This window comes from Macaca fascicularis, chromosome 13 (assembly GCF_037993035.2).
Source record: "Macaca fascicularis isolate 582-1 chromosome 13, T2T-MFA8v1.1".
Classification (NCBI taxonomy): Eukaryota; Metazoa; Chordata; class Mammalia; order Primates; family Cercopithecidae; genus Macaca; species Macaca fascicularis.
In genome coordinates, this window is record NC_088387.1 from 86,058,335 (window position 1) to 86,080,990 (window position 22,656).

The following is a 22,656-nucleotide window of genomic DNA, read 5'->3' on the forward strand; positions in this document are numbered from 1 at the left end:
TGAGATATGTGGTAGCTCTGGTGTTCTCATAATAATGAGAAGCTCTGATTCTGGAAGCAGATATGATGTCGTGGTTATAAGCATTGACTTCTAGAATCAAACTGCCTGGTCAAGTCCTGAATCCTCTACTGACTAGTTGTTTGTTGGTGGTCAGATAATTTTATTTCTCTGTGCCTCAGTTTCCTCATATGTAAATGGGGTGATGATAACTCTTTAGGCATAAGTTGTTGAAAATACCTGTAAAATGCCATCAGGAAAATAAAACACTATACATGTCAGCTATTGTTACTAGTGTGTATTCATTTCTTCATTTTCTTCCATAAGTTTTTACTAATCTTTGACTCTAATGCTAGGGAATGCATCAGAATGCCCATCACTGTACATTTCTAACCTTCGACTCTGATAATTATCAATGTGAGCTAGAAAAAAAATAAGCCATGAATTTTATTTCTCCTCTTTGTTGAAAGCTATTAATTAATTGGAGTGGTCAGGACTTTGCACCCCTGAGGTGGAACAGGGCAGTGGTTGGGAAGGAAGGGAAATTTGGAAAGAAAAGCAGTGGATTCAGTAACAATGAAAGTGAATGGCCTTTCCTTACTTTAAAGAAATGTTTGCTAATAAACAACTCTAACATATTATAATTAGCATAAATGAAAACCCTTGCAATAGATTACCTCTGTCATTGTCATGCACAATTGGGAAAATTATGAAAATAATAATTATCATTTGGATTGTTGCAATTAGAAAGCTGCAAAGAAAGGAAACCTGGAAAGAGGATTAACAAGAAGTGAATCATTTTGAGCAGGATTTGTGTTTGTTGATCCTTTTTAAATTTGACATTAAAAGCAAAAAATATGCAGAATATCCTAATCTCAAGTATATCTCATCAATAATTAGATCATATCTTCGTGGTAAGAAAATATAGTTTCTGGTAAGAAAATCTTTTATGTGTTGTGCTCTGCATGTTGTGCATCTGTCTAGGAAAAACTGAATTCTGTCTTACACACACACACACACACACACACACACACACACACACAGAGAGAGAACCCATGGATTACAGTAACCTTTATAGCCTTTTCTTTATCTGAATGCCATTGATAATCTGTAAAAACTATATGCCCTATTTCCAGGAAAATATTTTTCTAGTTGTGTCTAGATGCATGTGCATGGTTTTGCATGCATCTATAGACTATTTTGGGTTACAATAAACCATGAAGCTTCATCTACCAAAGTTTGTGATTCCCGAACTCAGATTTACCAAAATGAACGAAAAAGGCGGAGGTGGGAAAGGGGTGGTAGTAGTGGTGGTGGATATTTCAGGATCCTCCAGTTCCTCTCAATATCTGAGGCAGGTGGCTTAAAGGTGCTGCTTCTTTTAGTTAGCAAGAGATGCTCTTCTGAACCATCCCTCTTTCCCCCAAAAGTAATCTGTTGGAACTTCGTGAAAGCTGAAGAAGTAGTCACTGCTTAATTATGTAGAGGGAATTTTGGAGTGAATTCTCTAGAAATATAACTTTAGTTAGTCTTGGATAACTTGGTGATTCAATACAAGCTGCCGAAGTCAAACTTGGAAATGCCACAGGCAGCAATGGCTACGTAATTTGTGGTGCATCCCACAAATGAAAATGCTGGGCCTCCTGTTCAGAAAGTATCTAGAATTTCAAGATAGTAAAAGAAGAGTATTAAACCATGTGTGGGGCCCTTGTAAGCACGGGATCCCGTGTAACCACATAGGTCATTCACCCATGAAGCTGAGCACAGGAGATATAGAGACATTGAGAGTCTCAGTAACTAACACAGAATCAAAACTTGCTTAGAAAGAAAGAGAGGATTGGTCTTATTTTTGGTGGGAGAGCAGAGGCAGGAAACAGAAGGAAGATGATGGGAGAGAATTTGTGAAGTTCTGTCTTATAAATAATGCTTTTCTTTCCTTCACATTTTCCTGGTGGGGCTGAACCTGGAAATTCAATGTGGGGTCACAGCAGTTTATTGCCTTTTCTCACGCATATAGCACAAGTTAACAGGAACTTGTCAGCTGTCTTCCTGGGGTGGAAAGCCCATGGCAAGGGGGTCAGGTAGGCGAACTGGCCACTGTGTGTGCCCTCCATTCCTACCCCATCCTCCTATGCTAGGCAAGCATAACAAGGGGTGGCTGCCCCACTGATGCTGAGAAAAATGCCCAGGGAAGACATCCTGTGAGACTGGGAGCAACAGGGAACTTGGATAGCGCGACTGGAATAGCTGAGTCCAGACTGCAGCACCAGAAGTGTATTCTGCCCTAAGGCAACTCCCCAGCACCTCCAGTCTCTGAAGAAACCCAAGATAGGGCCAAAGCCACTGCCTAAAGGAATAAAAGAAGTGCTCCCGAGGAAAAAAAGATGAAATATTTCTAAATAAGAATGATAACTGAAGTAATAGGCCTTTCCAGAGAAAGCAGAGCTAATGAAACAGAATACGAATGTAAAATGGTCCTAAATGAACATTCTCAGAGAGATAAGGGGGAGTTTTTGAAAGCATGCAGCAGGAAAAAAGAAGAATTAATTTAAAGATTTGACTTGAAAACATAACTTTTCAGATAAAAAATTAGAGGAACAGTTGAAATTGCAGAATGCATACAGCTGGGACACAAATCAGTGAACTGAAAGGTTGGGTCACAAAGCTACCTGGAAGATACTGGGAAGGGAAACTATCAGGAAGAGTTGGAACCCATGAGAAGTGTTGAGAGTCATGAAACACAGAAAGAAATGTGTCAAAATCCATAAAATAGAATTCTCAGAAAGTGAAAAAGGACCAACAGAGGAAGAAATATGAACAAGAACTTCTCAGGATTAAAGAAAGATAAGAGCTCAGGATTAAAAGGCTGATAGTGTACTAAACAAGACTGTGAAAAACAAAAATGAATATCCATACAGTTTATAGCAAAATTTAAGAGCATAAAAACAAAGAGAAAATTTTTAAAGCTTCTAGGTCAAAAGAAAAGACCCTAAGAAATGCCAGAATATGTCAGGCTTCTCAACATTTAACACCGAATAATGTCTTCAGAGTTTTAACGGAAAAACCCACCCAAATTAACTACCATTTTAATAAAGAAATTCTTAAACCTACAAAGTTTAATGAAGTTTCTCACTCAAAGATCCTATTTGAAAGGAACAAGATCTTGTCCTTTTCAGGGACATGGAGAGCTGGAGGCCATTATCCGCAGCAAACTAATGGAGGAACAGAAAAATCAAGCAACACATGTTTTTGCTTGTAAGAGGGAGCTGAATGATGAGAACACATGGACAAATGGTAGGGAACAACACACACTGTGGACTGTGTGGGGGCTGGGGGAGGGAGAGCATCAAGGAGAATAGCTGATGGATGCTGGGCTTAATATCTAGGTGATGGGTTGATCTGTGCAGCAAACCACCATGGCACACGTTTACCTGTGTAACAAGCCTGCACATCCTGCACATGTACCCCGGAACTTAAAATAAAGTTGAAGGAAAAAAAAGAAAAGAGCCTATTTGAAATGCTCCTGGGAGACATGGTCTGCTGAAAAGCAAGATCAATGTCTTAGTCCACTTTGGTTGCTATAACAAAGTACCATAGACTGAATGGCTTATAAACAATATACACTTATTTCTTATTGTTCTGGAGGCTGGAAGGCTGAGATTAGGGTGCCAGTATTGTCGGGATCTGATAAGGGCCCTCTTCTGGGTTGCACTGAGAGCTTCCTCTTGTACATGCATATGGAGGAAGGGGCTTCCTAGCTCTCTGGAGTCCTTATAAGAGCATTAATCCTATTCATGAGTGCTCCACACTCATAACTTAATCACCTCCCAAAGGCCCAACCTCCTAATCACATCACCTTGGGGAAGAAAATGTCAACATGTAAATTTTGGGGAAATACAAACATTCAGTCCATTGTAATCAATTTGGATGGAGAAATGGATATGGGAAATAAAACTTTTATGAAGAAGCTGATCAAGCTTATTAATGTCTGAAGGAGATATGATTTTTAAAAAGCTGTATCATTTTACCAATAAAGAATCAACATGCTAGATAATACTACCCGTGAAAGGGCAAAAGTGATTTAAGGAAATATATGCTCAAGTTTTTTACTTGTTTGGGAGACACGGATATCAATAAACTTAAACACAGAGAAAAGTATGCATAAGAATGGGACTTAACAAATTAAGAATAATCTGTGGAAGGAAAAAAAGCAAAATATATAATATTCAAGTGGCAGAAAAAAATTTGATCTAAATAAGAGTTTCTTCTATGTCATGGAAGTTAAAACACAGACTTACAGCTGAATACACCTGGGTCTAAATACTGATTGTGCCACTTATCACTGTGTGACAACAAGCAATTAAACCCTGTGGATCTTGGTTTCATCTCTGTAAAACTGGAATGATAATTCCTACCATGAAGGATTTAAGTGGGGGTGCAGTAAAATACTATTCTTACTGTGCTTAGTGCTATGCCAAGGAATTGTAAATGCTCAATAAATGACAGCCAGCCCAGTTTAGGTTCATATTTCTGGTGCTAACCTAACTCTGCCCTGGTTTGGAATCAAGGACACAGATTAATGCTGAGATTTTTTTCCCCCCCAAGATATCCTGGCCCCACAACTTAGAGTGGCTACCTTTCAGTTTCTTTAATTGTAACATGGCACTAAAATTGCCACTATTTCATAAGTTTACTGGGACGATTAAATAATATATATGAAGTACTTAGGACCTATTAAGTGCTTTACATGTTACTTACTATGATGATTTTCATGCTTAGTCTTATACTGAAGTCTCCAGAACACACCATTTGCCCCTTAGAAAATTCCCTCAATATGAGAGTACAGATGTAACCAATCTTAAAACATTTAAGGCATAATGGCAGTGAACCACTCTAGAACATTTGCCTAGTCTCTTTGACATGGAAGTCATTCATCAAAGAAACAACTGCAAGGTCCAACTCTGTGAAGAAGCATTCTTGGTCTTGAACTTTGGCATATACTTTGTTGGACAGAGGAATAAAATAGCTTTAAGAAAGATGGTTACCAGCTGGTTATTACTTTCAAATTCCAAGATGTCTGTCTTGCAAAGCACACAATAGCATACTAGGATTCTCACCAATTGCATACTTTGGTAAAATAGTATTGTATAGGTGTGATATTTACATGCTACTCTTCATGAATTAAAAATATTTGTACAGACTTACAGTCAGTAAACATGTGCTTTTTGTACATTTGACAGGAATAGTTATTCCATATCTCCTCTCATGAAGACACAAGATATAACCTTGTAGTTAATGTGAGTTTTAAATCTATCCTGACCTGGTTTTATGTTTCACTTCATGGACTGCCAAGTCATTCAACTTTAATATACCTCTGAATCCTTATACTGCGTGCTGCTCTGTGATGCTGCTGACAGAACCTATATCATAGAATTATTTTAAGGATTAAATGAGATTAGGTATGTAAAATGCCAGAAGTGGAGAAGTGCTCAGTAATTGTTGGTGCTGATTGCAATTAAGATGATGATAATGATGATTATGGAGTGGAGGAGGGTATGCGTTCTATGGCTGTGAGGACTATTCCCCTCTAGCCTCCCTCCCATTCCCGCAAAGTTAAAAATACGATGTTGAAATTAAGTCTAACTAGCTTAATAAATGAATGTAAATAAACAAAATGCTTAAGAGCACAATGTAGCATATTTGTTTCTCTCTTGCCTCTAATAATGATTCACATAAATAATTTCGACTTCACACTACTGAGAGATTAGGGTAGGTCTTTTTTCTGCTTTTAGATTGGATGAGATGTTGTATCCAGGGGCACAATACACCAGCAAGAATGACGATCATGTTTCTTATGAGACCTGGAACACACCCCTTTTTTCACCATTTCTTTGATGAAAAGTGGCCCCATTGTAATTTTCATGTAAGATTTATTAAATTGTCACAGAGAGTCATACATATTCTAGCAGAAGATACTAATGACAATTCTAAAGATGCATTCCTTTGTAACTTTCAGGCTGTAATAGACTAGAAACCAATGCCTGACATGAAGATATGGAGACAGAGTCATGTGTCACTAAAAGTGAAGTTGCAGATTCATTTTGGTGTGTTCCTTAACACTTTATTGTATAAAGTGACTCTGAATGGTGAAATAGTACTCAGTGTACTTGGCTGGAGGCATCTTTACAAAAATACTGAAAGTAAAAAGGAGCCAGTGTCTGAAGAAATAATGGGTAGACAAAAATGCCTAGGCAATAGTCAGAGCCCAAAATAACCAGTCACATCAGCTCAGAGTACTTAGCCAGAAGGGTTGCCTGACCAAACAGGGAGGATAATCAAGTATTTACAAGCGGGCAAGACTGGAAGGCATCCCACACCCATGATATGTTCTCATGAAGAAAAAGATTGTTAAAACAGACAATATATAATTGGGTGTTTACCACATGCCAGGCCTTTGAATAATTGGTTTACATTTATTGATTCATGTACTCCTCATAATCTTATGAATCTTTTCAAATTTTATTGTCATTTTATAGATAAGGAAACTGAGACTCAGAAGGCTAAGTGGCTTTCCAAAGTCACACATCCCAGAGATGAAAGGGCTGGAATTTGAGCCCAGGAGATCTGGTTCTATAGCTGGGAGAAAGGAAGGCATCATTCACAGCTTATGGGCAGGTGGTATGGTGGTGATGGGTGAGGTCCCAGGGCCCTTGTGCTTAACCACTATACTACACTGTCTTTAGCTGATGTAATGTAAACAGGCCTGTTTTGTAAATCCCCTGAAGGAAATAAATGTCTTGTGGAAGATTTTATAATATCTGAGACATAGGAGCACACAGCTCTGCTTTGAATTCCCAATAGTGTTGTCATATGCCCTAGTTTGTCCAAGACAGCCCTGGTTTATGCCTGTTGTCAAGGCATAATCAATAATAGCTCTCTAAAAAGTGTCCCAATTTGGAAGATAAAGTATATAGTCACCCTTACATAGACAGCCAAATGGTTAATCCCTGGGTAAGACTAAACCCACTTGAAGGCCCTTGAAGCACTGGGCTAATGATTTCTTATATCCACAAGAGATGAATGGGGTTGAGGAGAACTTGTTCTGTAATAGGAATACTAAGGAAGTAACACCCCTCACACCCAGAAAAAAGGAAAACAGAGAAACCAAAGAGAAAACAGCAGGATCCACAAACTAGGCAGCATAATTAGATTTAGTAAAAACTACTCCAAAGAGGGCATTTTTATTGAGCTTACGCTGCCAAAGGCAACAGCTAGGATAAAAGACTGATTTCCTCAGAGAAAATTTGAGGTGAATTCCAATCATGTCTGGATTGCTTTAATATCCATCCAGGCATTGGAATCCAGCCCTAAATATTAGGAACTGTGTGACATGGAGCGGAGTTAATTTAGTAGAATTTGTTCACAGCTTATTGTAGTCAACATGAATCCATTTTGCCAATATCAATATGTCAGCTTTCTGAGGGAGTTCACGCATGGGGTTGGTCATCAATGAATGAGTGCATAGCAGCTATTAAATTAATGAATTGGTGATTAAATTACCTCTCATAGGGGAGCTAGTCCTTTCTTAGCTATATGTGTCCTCTGCATTTTTTCTGAAGTACATGTTGGGTTTTGTCTTTTCATAGTTAAAACAACTACAACTACACACATGATGACATGGAGCCCTCTCCAATATCAGTGGACCATGGTATAATGCATAAATCTCAGCCGTTCTTAGTCAGTCTTCTGAAGGCTGGACCAGAGAAGGCAGGAAGCCACAAACTTCCTCATGTAACTTGCCACAGTGAGGGTGGCAACATTTCTCTGCAGGCCCACTAAAAATGCTCAGTGTTTGCAAAATATGGGGATACTAAATGTGAGAATCGTAGTCAGTCAGTCTAGAAGTTTTTGGTGAATGCATTCTTGTTGGTCACAAGTTCTTAAGGTCAGAGCAAAAACTTGTGTCTTTGGGATATTCTCAAGAACATGAGAGGAGAGGGAAGCCAGGATGGACCTTGGTGTTGGCTACACATGAAACTTCAACAAAATATAGTTCCTATAAATAAGTCTCACTATGTAATGAAAGTAAGAAAAGAATAATGTACTCAGTGAAATATAAAGTGTTGAGGTTTGATCACAAAAACTGGGTTTCTATTGTTAATATAGCAGAATGGGGTTTTTTATGGGATATACGGCAATGGAAAGACACCAACTCTTGATGAAGTGGAGTTGTAGAATGTTCCTCAGTTGGGGTTTGTCTGATGTTTTCTCATGATTAGACTGTAGCTATAAGTTTAGGGAAAGAATACTGCAGAAGTAAAGTCCCTTCTCATCACATCATATCAAGAAGTACATGATATCAACATGACTTATTACTGGTAATGCTGTCACCTTGATTACTTGGTTGAGGTGGTGAATACCAGATTTCTCCACTGAAATGCTGCTATTTTTTCCCCTAACACACTCTATTCTTTAGAGGCAAGTCTCTAAGTCCAGTTCACATTCAAGAGGAGGGGAATAAAGAAAGTACCACCTCCTAGACAAAGTTATATCAAAAGATTTGTAATCCCCTAATTATAAGCTATTTGGATAGAGCTTTTGGACATCAAGAAAAAAGCCTCCACATGCCTGGAGAAAGTATTATTCAGTATCAATATATTAACTCTCAGAGGGTGTTCACATGTGGAGGTGTTAGAATTAATGTCTTTATAATGACCAGGTAGGCAGTTTCTTAGAAAGCTATAGAAATCCAGTCAAGTATCTCAATTTATGTTTCACTAAGTTTGATTATGCTTTATTTCCTATCCAACTTGCCATTGGTAAAATTGGTACTGAGATAAATAGATTTTTGTGCTATTAATGCACACCAAGAGTGTAATTGAAGAATACTTGAAATAATTGCTACTATACTGGCTCAAAATTGTGAATCAGAAACCTCTGGGAAACTTTCATTTAACCTGAGCTGTTTTTAAGCCTATTGCTTCCGCCACCATTTTCAATGGAATTTTATCCTTCCAATTTTTTTGGTTGTTTTTTTGCAGGTAATCTTTGTGAAAACGTCATAGAAAACCAGGTGCAGAGTTTAGCTGTACTTATTCCTGCAAACCAAATGCCTCTCTGTAGTGACGTGGGATTTGTTATTCTCTTTTCTTTGTCTTCAAAGGCATTTAGGTCCCATCTGCACATGGGACTGTGCTAGGTCTTAGACAAGCAATTTAGTGGTAACAAATTCTACCCTCTGGGGACTTCCATCTATTTTGGTCAGGCGAATCTGATGGCTATAATGAACAACCCCCGAATCTCAGTGGGTTAACACAATACAGCCTCATTTCTCATTCACTTCATAGTTCAGTAAGGGTCAGCAAGGGCTGTGGTCTTTGCAGCCATTTGGGGACAGAGGCTCTATCTATCTAGTGCCTTCTTCCTCCCATAGGACCTCAGAGGCCTCCACTGAAACTCCTAACTTCAGTCAGCAGACAAGAGAAAAGGAGGGAGTACACAGGAGGAGGTTTTAGAGGCCAGATCTGGAATTTATGCTCCTATCTAACTATAATGGGCTGGAAAGTTTGGTCTGTCTGTGTACCAGGGAGGAAAAATCATAAATAAAACAGGATTTTATGAACACACAGCTGTCTTTCCCATACCCCATACCTGCCATCAGAGACATATCCTTACTTTAAACAACATAGTTACCCTATAGCACTGCTTTTTATTTTTTGTCTAGAGATTATTTCATTGGTAAAGTTGGTGCTGAGATAAAAGCATTTTTGTCCTTTTAATATACACCACAGTATAGTTCCAAAATTATTGAAATAATTATTTCTATACTTTCCCAATATTAGCTTGTACATCTTTCTGGTAGGCATATGGCATAGCTGGGATTTGGTCAATTATCAAGAGTGTTTACGGGTTCAGTTGAAGTCAAACATTTATTCTGTCATGGTAGATAATTAGGGAACCCAGAGTAATGTATTTGAATACTGCCTCTGGGTATTTGGAAGCTTTCTTCTTGCTGTCTGAAAGCTCCATCCAAATAGCTTATAATTAGGGGATTACAAATTCTTTGATACAGCTTTGTCCAGGAGGTAGAGTTTTATTTTCCTCCTCTTGAGTGTGGGCTAGACTCAGTGATCTGCTTTAAAGAATAGATAAGGAAAAAGAAAAAGAATAGTAGCTCTTCAGTGGAGGAATCTGGAAGATACAACTTTAATCAAGTGGTCAAGATGACAATATCACCAATAATGAGTCATTATCAGTAACAAGTCATTTTGATATCATATATTTGGTATGATGTGATAGGGGTACTTCATCTCTGTGGTATTCTTTCCTCAAACCCACAAGCTTAGTTTAATCATAAGAAAACATCCAACAAACCCCAACTGAGGGTTATTCTACAAAATATCTGACAAACACTCCTCAAAAGTGTCAAAATTGTGAAAGTCAAGGAAAGACTGAGAAACTGTCACAGATTGGAGGAGACTAAAGAGACACGATGACTAAATGTAATGTAGGATCCTGGATTGGGTTCTGGCACAGAAAAATGACATTAGGGAATAAACTGGAAGAATCTGAATGTGTTAGTCAAGGTCTTCCAGAGAAACAGAACCGATATAATATTTATGTGTCTAAAATGGGAATTCACTCAATGCTATTATGGGGGCTGAGAAGACCCACAATCTGCTGTCTGCAAGCTGGGGAACCAGGAAAGCTGGTGGTGTAATTCAATCTGAGTCCAAAAGCCTGAGAACCAGGGAGCAGATGGTATAAGTCTTGGTCCAAGTCTGAAGGGCTGAGAACTAAAGGGTTGGGAGTGCAGAAGTCTAAGTCTCGGTTTGAATTCAAAAGCCCTGAGAACCAGGAGCATCTACATCTGAGGGCAGGAGAAGATGAATGTCCCAGCTCAACAAGAAAGAGAATTTGCCCTCCCTCTACCTTTTGGTTCTATTGGAGCCCTGGGTGGATTGGATGGCCATCCATATTGGTGAAGACAATCTCTTTTACTCAGTTGAATCTACTGATTCGAATGCTAATCTCTTGCGGAAACACCCTCACAGACACACCCAGAAGCAATGTTTTACGAGCTATCTGGGTATCTCTGAGCCTAGTCAAGTTGATGTATAAAATTAGTCATCACATTGAATGAAGCCTATAGATGAGTTTATAGTATTGTATCAAGGTTGGGGAATCTTGCTGAAGGATATATGAAAATTCTGCATTATTCTTGAAAATTTTCCATATATCTAGTATTACTTCATTAATAATAGTTAAAACCAAAATAAAACAAGATGAAATTTTTAAAAAATGAGGTGATAGCCTCAGGGAGGAAACAAAATTAACGATGGAAACAGAATTTCAAGGGTAAAAGAGACATTTTACATTATCCCAATTTACCAACTCATTTTTGCAGAAAAGGAAAATAAGGCTCAGAGAGGCAAATCAAACAGCTACATATTTTAGAGGAAATAAATAGTACTTGCATCAAAATGAAGGGCTGATAATTCCTAATCTAATATTCTTGCCCTAAATTATTGTTGAGCTATTATTAGGTTGGCGAGAAGTAATTGAGCTTTGTGCCATTAAAGGTAATGGCAAAAATCGCTGTTACTTTTGCACCAACCTAAAATTTTGGGGGAGGGGTGAGAGGAGAGATGTAGCAATAACACAATAATAAACAGAATCCATCATTTATGTAGCATGTACTAGGACTATTAATCCTATTTTTTTTTTTCTGGCAAATCTCTAGTCTGTTATCTATAATCTCTCCCCAATACTGCATACACCCACCTACACTGATTTGTAGATAAGTAGAATGAGATTCAGGCAAATTAAGTAACCTGTCAATGTTTCACGGCCAATAATTTTAAAAATCCGTATTGAAACTCAAATCTTTCTAATACCAAAGGTCAAGCCCTTTCCATTACATTATGGTGCTTCCTTCTCGGACTAGAAGAGTAGTAAAGCCCATGGAGATGAGGGAAGAAATATCTAGAAGCTGTCAGGTGGGTGGGTGGCAATGATCTGTTTTAAAATATTTCTTGGGGTACCAGAATTGTAATCTGTGCCCCTAAATTTCAGAAAAGAAATTAGTTACTAAGCAAGTGAGTGAGCCTGAGGCAAAATGGGTTGGTTGCTTGTAATTTTAGGGGCTCTTCTTTGAGAAAAGGATCAAATGGCTTATTTGATCCCTTTGAGTAGCTTTTAGTATGATCAAAATATTTGGTTAAGGGGTATGTTAATCTGGTGAGAGAGCAATACTCTATCCTTCAACCCTTGATGTATATCATAACATTAACCATTGACTACACCCTTCCTCTGTGTCTGGTGCAGTGATATATTACATTTATTATTTCTACTTCATACATTGGAAGGGAGCTATTATCTCAATTTCACAAAAGAAATGACTGTTGCCCTTTTACCTGTCCCTGCCAACATGCCAAATATAAAACAAATACAATTTATACAAAGAAGTTAATATAAAAACGTGTGCATATTAAAAAACATTTTCAAAGGCAGACATTTCTTTTTTTTTTTTTTTTTAAATTTATTTATTATTATACTTTAAGTTGTAGGGTACATGTGCATAACGTGCAGGTTTGTTACATATGTATACTTGTGCCATGTTGGTGTGCTGCACCCATCAACTCATCGTTTACATCAGGTATAACTCCCAATGCAATCCCTCCCCCCTCCCCCCTCCCCATGATAAGCCCCGGTGTGTGATGTTCCCCTTCCTGAGTCCAAGTGATCTCATTGTTCAGTTCCCACCTATGAGTGAGAACATGCGGTGTTTGGTTTTCTGTTCTTGTGATAGTTTGCTAAGAATGATGGTTTCCAGCTGCATCTAGAGTTCCCTCAACAATCATTTCATACATCGTGCTGCCATTTCCAGGCATTCTCTAATGAAACTTCTATTAAATTTGGGGACTAGTCAACAACTTGTTTAATTGTTGGAAACTTAGTTTCTAGAGATAGACATATCAGGAAAGCAATGAACTGCAGTTCAGCTTGCAAAATTCTTCTCTCTTCCATTCCTCACTCAGTCTCCTCTTGATGTTGAGGTTGTAGCTCCTGGTTCTCTTAGTATCTGTGGGTGTCCAGTCCCACCCACCTCCGTGGTCCCTGGTGATATGAAGGGGCCTCACAGAGTAACACGGAGGCAGTGTCTTTTTCGATTCCTGAGGAAGGCCCTGGCAACACTTTGCAGGATCCAGGTCTTTGGCCCATCAGCAATTAGTATGTCCCTGACACGTTTCTTTGTCTTTTCCTTATCAACCAGAACTCCATCAGTCATTACTGAAGCCAAATAGAGGCCACGGCTGATTTCCAGACTTTCCTCACCAGGGCTATGATTTTTTTAAAAGAGTTCTGAGTCCAGAACCCCTGTTAATTCATGTGTATCTGTAAATGCTTCTCTCCTTATTCGTGTATTAGCTGACAGTGTTTCCCATAGGATTATTTTTATTATTATTTTGTATGACATTCTTTATAATCATATGGCTATCACTGCTTTGTACTACAGGGGAGTCACAGGGGAGGCCTCTCCAAGTCAAGTGCTAAATAGGAATGAAGCAATCTATTCTAATAAAACACAGTTTTTTTCCCTCCCAGTTGAGTGTTCAGTTTGAGTAAATTTCTCGCTGATAACAGTTGATGCAGTGTTTTCAGTATTTTGTTTGCTCCTTTCTACAATTGTAAAAAGGAGCAAACCAAATGAGAGAAATTAAACAAGGCACAACCAAGATGACTGCGTCAGGTACATTAATGAAACTGTCTAATATATGTAAGTTGGAAGTAAGCTCTGAACAGTAGTGGGGCACCTGAATTCTATTTCTTAAGAGTTACTGAGCAAAAAGCAAGGTGCAGTGAAGGAAAAGGAAATAGCTGCCTCTATTTAGTGACCAATATTCTTCTCTATTCTTTATGGTATGGCTCATACTTATGAATGTTAAAAATATAGTATAATCAGCTATAATCAACCAGCATTTATTCAGCTTCTAGTGAGTGCCAGTTGTCATGCTAGGAGTCAAGGAAATCAATTAGACACAGTTACTGCCCTTTTTAGGAGAAGAACCAAGTAAACAGAGAAGTTATTCATCAATACAAGTTTATAAAAACTACAGAGAAGGGAGTAATTCACCAGAGAGGCTAGAATTTGAAGATTGGATAAGATTTTACCTAGAAGAAAGTCAATTGAAGTGCATTTTACATGCAAAAGATACAGCATTATGTGGAGGCATAATGTTGAACCAATATGGTATGTTTAGGAAACTCTAATGAGCTTCTTCTAGCTGCTGGAGGGACAAGGGCCAGGGATGATGGTGGAGGTATGGTAGGAAACATTGTTGAAGAGTTAAGCAGAGACTAAATTATGAGGAGCTGGTTAGAATTCATTAAGCATTCAGTACTTAGTTAGGCACAACGTGTGATACAACAGATATCTTGGACACTGTTGCTGCTCTTAAAGAATTATGAGCAAGCCGAGAAGGGAAACCAACATACGTGAAACAATTAGAACACAATTAAGAACTCAATGATGCATTATTGACTCTAAGTGCAGCTGGAATTCAAAGAAGGTACAGAAATCAATATAGTCTCGAATAATCAAAGAAATAAAGAGAAGGTTGGATTTGAGCTGTCCCGGGAAGAATGGGAAGCCTTGGATCAATAGTTCTTAACTGGGACCAGTACTACTCCCCAGTGGACATTTGAAAATGTGTGGATTTATTTTTAAATGTCACAATGGGAAGGAGGGAGGGTGACTTTAGGCATTCATTGAGCCCATGATGCTAAATGCCTTGCAATGCACAGGAGCTACTCAATGAAAGATTACTTTCTCAAATGTCTCATACCCTATTCAGCAACACTAATTATATAAGTAGAGAGCAGAAAGAGTAGATTCCAAATAGAAATATAAGAATTATAGGTACACATCACTCTTGGTCATTAAAGAGACTTAATTTGATAATACAGAAACCAATTTTATTCCATTTTAAACCTATTAATTTTCTCAGAATCTTTCAGAAATTACATGATTAAACAGGCTTTTTTTTTTTTTGGACAGGATTGCAATCAAGTACTATTTGGGGTTAGACAGAGAAGACAAATACGCAAATTGGCAATTTAACTAGAACCTCAGCTTAGCACCTGGCTATCTCATTCCCTCACCAAGCAGCATGCACCCATTCTCCTGCCTCTGTCCATCCACTATGGATTGACTCGAACTCTCTCTCAACTCCACCTGCTCCTGCCACTCTTCTGCTGACGTCACAGCTTCTGCCCACTCTTGGTTTCTGTTTACTGCCTTCTCTGAGAGTCTCAGCTTCTTCCCCCATCAACAACTGCCAAATCTCTATATTTCATATTCAAGTTTCCCAAGAATATATTTCTGATCAGTTTGGCCCATGGGCTTCTTTCCCTGAAGGCCAAAGCCCTGGTACTAGCCCACTTGGTGGGCCACTGGCTGACTTGAAGGTTGCTTGCCTTATACCCTTGAGTCAGGTCCTTCTCCTTTCAGTTAGTTGTGGACAGAAAGATGTGATCATAAGCACAGAGCAGGTGGACCAATGCAAGAGAAACTGGGCCACAGCTCCAGCAACAAGTGCAGTGGCTTTTCAACAATGGCTCTGGCAGAAATAAGAAGGTTCAATGGAAATGGAACTACAGGATCTGCTATTCACAGTCACAATTAAAAAAAAAATAAAAAATACCGACCAGGCACGGTGGCTCACGCCTGTAATCCCAGCACTTTGGGAGGCCGAGGTGGGTGGAACACGAGGTCAGGAGATCGAGACCATCCTGGCTAACACGGTAAAACCCCGTCTCTGCTAAAAATACAAAAAAATTAGCCAGGCATGATGGCATGCGCCTGTAGTCCCAGCCATTTGGGAGGCTGAGGCAGCAGAATTGCTTGAACCCAGGAGGCGGAGGTTGCAGTGAGCCAAGATTGTGCCACTGCACTCCAGCCTGGGTGACAAAGCGAGACTCTGCCTCAAAAAAAAAAAAATCAAACACTAATTTTGGTAAGTACACAGTGTGGAATAAACAAACAACCACTTAGAATACTTGCCATCACATTTATACATATAGATTATGTCATGTTTAAATTCAGGTGGTACTATTTTCAAATATAAAGGTTATGGGCCTACTCTCACTTCAAATTCAGCAACTACAAAATTTAACTCAGATTTCTTTTTTCTTTCTTTTTCTTTTTTTTTTTTTTTTTGAGACGGAGTCTCACTCAGTCACCCAGGCTGGAGTGCAGTGGTGCGATCTCAGCTTACTGCAACCTCTCTGCCTCCCGGGTTCAAGCGATTCTCCTGCCTCAGTCTCCTGAGTAGCTGGGAATACAGGCACCCGCTACCACGTCCGAGTAATTTTTGTATTTTTAGTAGAGATGGGGTTTTGTCATGTTGGCCAGACTGGTCTTGAACTCCTGACCTCAGGTGATCCACCCGCCTCGGCCTCCCAGGGGCTGGGATTACAGGTGTGAACCACCGTACCCAGACCTCAGATTTCTTTCAGCACTAAATTACCCTCCCAGCCTTTATTTCCACTCATAGTAATAGAGATTTTATAGGAAGTATAGAACTAATTTGTTAAGGGGAATAGATCTTGGCTGTGAATTGCAAATATTCCAGGCCTTACTTGTTAGAATGCTTCAGGCTCAAGATTGGTGGAGAGAAATAGCTTAGTAATCATATGAAACAAAGTTCGTAACATGGTGGTCTGCTAGCCAAACTGGGCCCACAAAAAAGTTTTTCATTTTGGCGAACACTGTGTTTCATACACATTTGAATTAGAATGTACATAGATGGGAGGCATGAAGCAGAGATTTTAAAGCCTCCACCAATCCAGATGTGCCTACTAAAGAAGAAGTCATAGCTGAGTACCAGCTCCCTGGAAAATTGCAGGTGTCACAGCAGAGAAGGGTGGGATGATGAGGTCAGGGGGGCAACTGTTTGTTTGACTTATAATTTAAAATACTTACACTTCACTTATTTTAAGATGGACATGCTCAAAAACCACTGTCTGACACCTACAATCACGTGACTGTCTCTTTCACCTGCATGTAGGACTGGTCTAGTGGGAAAAATAAATGTGCACTTAGAAGTCTAATTAAAACACACACTGTCAGCAACACTGCGATGAAAGCCCCATTAAGCATCTTATGAATGCCCAAGAGCACCCCTGCCCACGTTTGGAGTGACACATTTTGGCTCGGCTGGTGACAATTAGGATCAGACCCAGGACACTGGAGGATATGCACTGCATCCCATATGGCCAAGTCTGTAGGTGGATTGTTCCCCTGGTGGCTGAAACTCAATGAAAAAGCTCTGGGTAAGAATTAGACAAAAATGATGGAGAATGCAAATTAGTATACTATGGATGGATCTGCATCATGTATGGCTGCATTATGGATTGGATTCAGCTGTCAGATGGTTATGTATTATTCATGATCAAACTCAGGGTAAAGACACCAGATGGCAAAGGCATATTCATGGTCAGATCATAGTTGTTAGATTAATTATAAATCTACATAAGAATTGGATAATAATAATTTTGACTGCCCTCAAAAGGATACTCTGCAGATCATCTAATCAAAAGTATTTTTATAATAAGATGCATAGGTTATTAGGCGACATTAAACATTTTATGTTGCCATAAGTTACTTTCCAAAAAGACTGTATAGTAACATAACAATTTTTCATATTTCACTAACCTATGGTTTATTTGATATAGCTGGTGGTAACAGTGCCATTTCTTTAAAGGAATTGCAAATGATTTATGCTTAACTAGAATGTCAAGGGTCTGGCAAAACTCTGTTAGACAATAAAAATGTTTTTGTCTGCATTATTACAACTCATCATGTGCAAAAAGACTCCCTGAATCCAGGTTCTATCACTGTGTCATCAGCATCTCTGGATGCTGTCATCTTCCGATTATCCCTCTCTATCCTCCTCCACCTGTATTGTGCTCTGTGTGGCTGACCTTATGAATTGCATCAGTGAGCCCTCTTGTTCTCTGGATTCTATTTGGTTGGCTAATGAAGAGCCTAAATGGGAGGCGGGGGCTGGGCGTGTGACTAGTCCCTTGACTCCCTTCCTGGGATCACCTCAGGCTGGCTTCCTCCATGCCAAAGCCACTGCTATTGTTGGGGGGCCCTTTCCTTGCCTGCCTCTCTGGGCTCAAGAAAGTGAATGAATGGTTGAGGTTTTCTGCCATTACTAGCCCTGGGGTTTACATTATACTTTGTGGTCTCCCTATATCCTGCCCACATCTTTATAAATAGTCCTTTTATTAAATTCTCCTCAAATACCTATTTTGAGAGTGCCGTCTGTCTGTTTGGCTTTTTTCTTTTTTTTTGCTAGAATTCAGACTAAAACATACCCTAAGCGCAGGATCACAGAATCAAAGAATATTTTAGCTGCAAAGGAACATAGAAGATGATCTGTTCAATCCTTCAGATTTTACTGATGATAAAACTGAGGTGGAAACATGTTAAGGAATTAGTCCAAAGTCATCAGCTACTATGTGACAGATCAGGGACTAGAATACAGATCTTTGCATCTCTCAGTGCATTTGCCACAACAGAATCCTCCACAGAAGTTTGAAGACCACAGAACGTTTTCACTGAAGATGTCCATCCAGTTCAGTTAGCCCCAAGGGGTTGGCTCAATGGAGACGTCTTCTACATACAACAACTTCTGGTCAGGGTATCAGCAGTAGCTCCAGAAAAGGACTCAGTGAAGAGGCTGGTGATATTTAAAATCTAAAAATCCATAAAATTTTTTTTTTGAGCAGTTTCCAAAGATCTTGGCTAAACTTGGCTCCCAGAATTTTACCTTAGTCAGTAGGGATGGCCAAGAGGAATGCATAAGATGGTCTTAGTGCCCAGGTGTTCTCCCTAGACAGATGGAGGGGATGGGCAGGGGAATGGTTGCAATTAGGCGAGACAGGTGTCACTATACAGGCATTAGAGAACAGAGAAAAGGGTAAAATATTAGGTTGATGCAAAAGTACTCACGGTCTTTGCCATTACAATTTCAATGGCAAAAACCGTGATTACTTTTGCATCAACCTAATAATTAGCATGAATGGGATGCTTATGTGCCAGAAACTGCACTGAGGGTTTTACCTTCATTATTTCCTATAATCCCATCCATAACTTTCATTTCACAGATGATCAAATTTAAGCAAAAAGAAGGTATACCGATAGTGAGTGAAAAGCCAGCCCCAGAGGAGACCTAGAGTTCTGTACACGTTGAGAACACAGTAATGGTGGCAACAAAGAACATAAAATGTTTATTATTGCTCATCACTGAATAAGATCTGGGGATAAACAAGAAACAAAGATCAAGAAATAAGCACCATGAACTAGAAAGACCTAGTTGCTGTTGTAGTGTTTGTATCCTATGCGATGTGGGGCTGTGGTCCTACGAAAGAAAACAGATGACTAGAATATAATCTGAAAATTTATAGTCTGGAAGGACAAGGTATTGTAGGGACACAGGATAAGGACCAGCAACATCAGCAAGAGAAAGCATGGGGTAATGAAGGTTTAGCAGAGAAAGGGAGGTAAGAACTGAAGGTGGAGTTTACAGGATGGGAAATGTGTTTCAGTTAATGTGAAGAGCGTGTGCCCAAATTTGCTGTTCAGGAAACGTTTGGCAAATTAGTTCATTGGGGATAATCGTAGAGGTTAGATGGAAGCCAAAGAGAGTGAGACTGAAAAGCTAAATCAGGGAGTCAGAGACAGTACAAGTGGAGCTTGTAGGTCACGTTAAGGCATTTGGATTTCTTTTTCCTAAGAGTATTAGAGAGACACTGAGAGTTTTAAATAAAGAGACGATGTGACCACATTTTCAGGGGTCACTGACACTCGGACAGAGATTGACCTCTGCTCTGGTTTCACTGGGTGGATGAAAAGACTGTGCTCTGTTTAGGGTAAGTGTGCAAGACAGCCAGCATGAGGTTGAGCTCACAGAGGCACATGGGTGTTAATTATCACTGGCGGAAAGCCTGGCCCCTCTGGGGATCCCAGTAGTTCTGTCACTGAACAGTGCTTCGCTATTTGTCGGTCTATTTGGCATTCTCTGCCTAGTTCCAAGTAATTTGAATTCACTTTTTTATCTTGCTTTCCTTTAGTCTCTTTGTCCTTATTTAAAGGAGAACCTGAGATGTTGTTCAGCAGACATGAATAACTATTTTCATAGTATGATATTGTAAGTAGTTGCCATCTCTTTTTAACTAATCTCCTCTGTGTTTTGTTTGCTTTTCCTTTTCCCATTCAATAAACTCCAGCCCTGAGCTTCAACAGTGTTTCAGGATCTTTAATGGCCTTGGAAGGACGTGAACAACTTGACCTTGAGTTTGCATCTATTAATAGCTGTGTGGTACAATAAGAACTTGCTGAACTTTAAGACCCACAGCATTCACAGGAAGGATATTTCTAGGCAGGGGGGAGGAAGGAGAGATATTCCTTTGTGAAAATTGAATGGATACAGGACTCAGACTTCAGCTGCCATCTGTATGTGCAATAAACTTTTTAAAGGAGTTACCTAAAATATGCTTACTGAATGAAAAGGTGAAGTGCTTGATTATTCTTTATAACAGTCAAAAGGTTCATGAAATAATGCCTACACTTACATGTGCATTTTAGCCTTTCTTTTTCTTTTCTTTCCTCTTTTATTCCACTCTATTTTAAAAGAAAATGCCAATTACAAACCACTAAATTGATTTCAGAACTCACTAATAATTGAGTTATAACCTGCAGTTTGAGAAGCATTGTTATAGAAGATTTAACAAAATATATATTTTTTCTAGCATTCCTACTGTATCAAAGAACCTAATTTCACCTGAACTGTGGAGTTGCTAAGTCCTGTCTAATTGATTGGGGTGTCTGAGGATTGGTGAAGATATCTACAGAGATTCTCGCCTCATTAGATGGGTAGCGATATTATTATTGCTTTTAAAAAAAAGCCATGTCTTTATGTGTCTGTGAGATGATAAACTCTTGAATCTCACTGTATTTGGGAAGGGGTTTAGTAGTGTTTGAAGCTCTGTAATGGTTTCTTCCCAACAAGAAATCTATTTTCAGCTCAAACTCTAATCAGCGAGTTACTCTTCTGACCAAAACAAATGACATGGTAGACATAATGCTGATCACCAACTCCAAAATAGCTGCCTAGAATTCAGAATGCTAAGATCAGAGACAACTGCAGGGCTAGGCACATCAGAAAAAGTGTCATTTTTGTGTGTTCTGATGTAATTGAAAGCATGCATTTTTTTCAGAGTCTATTGAAGGGACCAATTGCACTTAGAATTGTCATTAAGTATATCTTAGTCCTGGAAACAAGTGGAGGGACAGAGACTTGACAGTTTTCCGTGTGCTGTGATGGAAATTTAAAAAAATTTTAAGTGCTAGCTGGCGTGGAATAAAACCATGGAAATGATGTAAGCCTGAAAAAATAATCACAACAGTAAAGGCAAGAAATGACTGAACTCTCCACCCCAAAACAACAGAATATACACTCTTCTTATCACCACATGGCACTTACTCTAAAACTGTTAATCAGAATTAAAACACTCTTCAGCAAATGCAAAGGAGTTGAAATCATAAAGAAGACAGACATCTTCTCTTAGTGGTTCTGGGGTAAGAGGTTTCCCCCAATTCTTTGGTGAGGGAAAAATTAAAAATTGATTTCAGAGATTCAAAATGTATGTTGTTTGTTAATTACAATCATACTTCAACTAAATGAGTGGTTGACTACACAGCTTTCCTTCCAGACTGTGATCTTAGTCATTCTCATCAAATGATTTGTGTAGGGTTCATAAGTCATGTCTATGACTCAAATCAAAATAGTCAATTCCATTCTTAACTGATTCTGTCCTTGCTCTACATATCACTAACGAATGTAGTTTTTGCTGTCATTCAGATAATATCATTTTCAGAAAATGTTTTCCTTTCCTTAGGACTTGAGTTATTGGAAGTCCAACAAAAATTGTCAGAATGGAAACTAACAAATGAATCGTCTTCCTGCTTATTCTCTGCAACATTTTGAAGTAGACCATGCTTGTTTGTCAAATCTACTTGCTGTCTCTCTGTAGGAATCTCTTTCCTTTCAATATTACCTTCCTCAGGAGCCCAGTTCTTCAAAGATTCTTTCTCTGATTTCTGGCCGTTGACTTCTCTTTCCTGACAAAAGCATACCTCTATGTGTTATAATGTCTCAGACCGAGAGAAAATGTCCTAAGAATTTACTAAAATGTTAATAAATTAAGGAGAATACCTCTCCTGAAAAACATTTTCACCTTAACTGACTCCTATGCTCTAACCCACAGGCTAGACATAATTAGGTTTGTGCTTTCATTTTTTAACCTAGTTGAAGGATCTCAGGCTCAAGAAAATTAACTAGTCCTGGTTCCTCCACAGAAGGACTATTCTACCTGCCAGATTTTCCAGAATCTTGATCCATAATTGAGATATTGTTTTTCTTGAGGGAAAGGTGGCAAGGTTGTTTTCTGAGCTTTAAAGTTATCCACAGAGGGACGGAGTGGCCAAGGTAGTTGATGAGAAGCAGGTACAGTCCATGGCTCTCACAGAGAAGAATGAAAACAGCGAGTGAATTCAGCACCTTTAACTGAAATATCCAGGTTCTC